This window comes from Erithacus rubecula (genome assembly GCF_903797595.1).
Source record: "Erithacus rubecula genome assembly, chromosome: 3".
Classification (NCBI taxonomy): domain Eukaryota; kingdom Metazoa; phylum Chordata; class Aves; order Passeriformes; family Muscicapidae; genus Erithacus; species Erithacus rubecula.
This window is the reverse complement of record NC_136689.1, coordinates 16177309-16181218: the sequence shown is the minus strand read 5'-3', so window position 1 is coordinate 16181218 and position 3910 is coordinate 16177309.

The window sequence follows — 3910 nt, the reverse complement described above, 5'->3', positions numbered from 1 at the left end:
CTGCGGTTTAAGCTTATTGGAGACACTGCCCTCAGCTCCCAGGATTACCTTATCAGCAGCAACCAGATGGAGCGTATCAGTCGTTCTATACCTGTTGATCCTACATGGGTGCCAAAAAATTAATTGCTTAGAAATATGAAAGTAAAAACCTAAAATCATAGGGGGGAAAAAAGCGTGGGGAGGGATGGGAATTTCTTGCCTGATACTGTTATGAATGCCAGCACATTTTGGAGGATGTCTGATGCGGCATCTGATGCAGTTTGCGAACGCGAGAGGGTGGAGACCCCAGAGAGCAGATATTTTTGGCAAGAAATACCTATTTAGCGGCTACCAGCCGTGTTTAATTTGCATACATATGAGTCGTGGAGATAACAGCAAATGCAAAAAGCTTTCTAAAAGGATGCTGCACAGCGATGCTGTCAGCTTGCCGCTCCCGGGGTGCCGCTTCCCCGCCTGGAAGCGCTCCCAGCGGGAATGGGGCTCCGCGTTGGGAGCCGCGAGGAGGAGCTCCCGCATCGGCTGGGATGAATGCCGGGCAGGGCTCAGCCCCGTCCCGTGTGCGCTCCAGCCTCCCTGCGCTGTGCAGCGCGGAGCAACAGCGGCTCGCAGCCCCTGGCACCCTCCGAGTGCCGACCACCGGCGTGAAGCAGATTCGATCTCCGCGCTGCCACGGGAACGTGTACCGTGAAACAGCTGGGGAAGCAAACACATGGGGAAAATTCATACAAATGACAAATATAGAAAACCTGATAATTTTAGTGTTGCCCTCTGTCCTGGGGAGCCCCGAAGCTGGGGACGAAGCGAGGGTACAGGGATGTTACTCAGCTTCCCGCACCCGTGGGGCATCATGCAACCACTGGAGGGGTGGAATCTCCCCTCGCACGTCCCTCTGGGCGCTTTGCAGGCTGCTTCATTTCATACACTTTATGTATGTGTTTCGCTGTATGATGCGATGGCAGCTCTCCTGTAGGCGGGCTGTGGCCGGGCCGCACAGCCCCGGCTCCCCGCAGCCCCCATGGCGAGCAGGGCGCTGGGGAGCCTGGGCTGGAGCCCCCGAGCACTGAGCACCTCCCAGGAGTGCCCGAGGCACTGGCAGGGACGAGCCTCCGGGTGGCCATCACGGTAAGGCATAGAAGATGCAGCTAGGGTGCGTGTGCACTCACTGGGGAGACAAGTTTCCTGCCTTTGTCTCTGTAGGGAGCAGTAGGTCAAAGGGACAGGTGGTGGCAGAGGTTTGTGCCGTGGAGAAATGGGGGATTTGCCTATCACACCCCAAAGCAGCCGCATTCTGAGCAGTTACTGTATTAAGTCTCATTTTTAGACATGTCTTATCATTTTGGTTCCCTGAAACTAACTCTGCATGATTCAGATGTTTTGCTGTGCTATATTGAATGACAGCAGTCTTTCCACACTCCTTTATTTATGGATACGAAATTAAAAGAGTGCTGCTAGAAACAGCCAGGACCTAAGAGTCTCCTGTTCAATTTGCACAGCACACATTATTCCTCCTTGTTGTTTTAGAGTAATTTTTAATTAAAATTGGCAAATCTCTTAGGCCAGTCCACACTCATGACCTTTAGCCTCAAACATGTTAACTTCTCACTAGAATAATTCGGCATTTATCCTCATTCTTTGTCTCTTATTTAAATTTTCTTCCATTAAGTGATACAGGAAACTGTCAGAAATTTCTTCTTCTCCTTATTCACCCTATTCAGACTTCCCTGACCTCTTAAGAGCTCCTTAAGAGGAGCAGGACTCTCATACTCCACTTTTGTACAGGAGTCCACAGCTGCTATCTCATTGAAAGGACCAGTCATGCTAGGGAAGGTCAATGGTGCCTTAAAGAAGTCTATAACACTTGGAATGGGTGTGAGAGGGAGAAGAGTTTACAGAGTTGAACTATTTTCATACAAATAGAGGACCACTTTCTCAGTATTGCATTTCATATTCTGTGATACATAACAACAGTTTTGTTGTCCTCAGTGTACCAGATAAAGCTCTGGGAGCTGGGAACTGAAATGTAGCTGCCACCCACAGAATTTTATTTTTTTTCCCCCCCTAAGCTACAGCACTGATTATGAAATGGCACCAGAAGCCTTGCTGGGAGCAGCAGTGCCCTGTCCATACTGCCAAATTGTTGGGTCAGCTCCAGGCGTGTTTCAGCAGAGCTATTGAGGGCTCTCTGGATTCATTCTCAATCCCTGGATGGAGCTAGCAGAGCACCTGATGGCCAGTTAGGGGTGAGTCACTGAGCATCATGTGCCTTTTCTGGCATATTCAGCATTAGGGAAATATGTAGAAGGTTGCCTCAAAGATGATTAATAATGGAGTGGAGTTTATGTAGGAAACATCTGCATACTAGTTCACAAAATCATGCTGTAGAAGTTCCTATACTAGGAAAAATGGGTAGGAATCTTCTTGGTCACTGAAGGTTTCTGCAGTGTTACTCGACAGAAATAGATGCCTAAAAGCCTTTACCTACCTCACCTGTCTGTTACAAGTGTTCTTCCAGATGGGATGAATCACTTTCCTGGAATTGCCTGTTCCTCTTCACTGACTTTAAAGAGAGTTATTTGTCTTCATTTGGCCAGCTAAATACAACCCCAGGCAACCAAAGGGGAAGGAAAAAGAGCTTTTTCCTCTGTAAGGAATAGGGTCTGAGTTCTCACTGACTCTCAGTACAGGAGATTCAGGGTCAGTCTCTGCACACTCTGTAAAAGTGGAGGGAAGCAGATGCCTCCAGGGTAATCCTGATTTATGGGCAGCACTGCCCTGGCAGTGCCCATCTCTCTGGGCTCCACACCAACAGCACCAGATGCTGCTGCTCCACAGGCAGCTCACCTCTCTGCCCCAACACAGCTGCAATCAGTCCAGCTGAGGTGAGTTGAAATAATTCCCTGGAAATAAAATAAATGGAAGAAAAGAAACCCCAAACCACTGTGACTCTACATCTACCACAGCAGAAACCAATCCATTTTGGAAATGATGCTTCTTGGAGTGTCACAAAAGGACCCATAAACACAGTCTGTATAAAAATGGTCATCAAATATGTGAGAGCCAGGAGGCTGCACAGACTTTCTGTAATTTCAATCCTCATGCAGAAAATGTATGGGAAAGAGAATATAAATACATGTATATGTCTATGTACTAAACATTATCTGTCAAAAAGAGCACATTAAGATTTTTGTCTTTCATGAAACAACAGTGACATCCAGTGGTACTGTAGTTATATCCAAGGAAAGGTAAAGCTTTTCACCCTGAGAAGGCTCCCTGTGCCCTGCCCCTCGTGGGAGGCTGGCAGGACACAGGCAGCTCCAGCTGCCCATGGCCTTGAGCAGCTCCTCTGCAAGGGATGAACCTGCAAAGGAAAAGCGAGAGAGAAAAAAAAGCATTGTTTTTCAGGGCATGGAGTGAGGACACATGCATTTCAGAGGCTTTGTAAGAGCACATACAGGTAAAAAAAAAACAGCCAGTTTTCAGAGAAACAACATCTTCATGTCAATTAAAGTCTACTTCCATGTAAACAAATGCATCCTATAAAAAAACCTACTCCCAGACAATTAATTTCACTTACTTTAAGACATAATTAAAATTGCCATTTTCCTTTTTTAATTTCCCTCTCATTTTCTGTTGTGTGTACTGATTTATAACCTTCTTAAACAAATTTTTCTTTGGCTTTCTCTCTAATCTCTTCCAATTTTCCCTTATTTTTCTACCATTTAGATTTGGATTGGCTCAATTAAATTTTCTTTTCTTCTTCTGACTGGTTCTCTTGAATAAGCTCTCAGGGAGCGTCTGCCTCCTTCTGCTGTCATTTTGTCTTGCCTGCTTATCGCTTTCCATCGATTTTCCCGTAGGATTTAATTTTAATCCAATTTACAGCGTCAGTAATCTGGATAGTTTCTTTTAG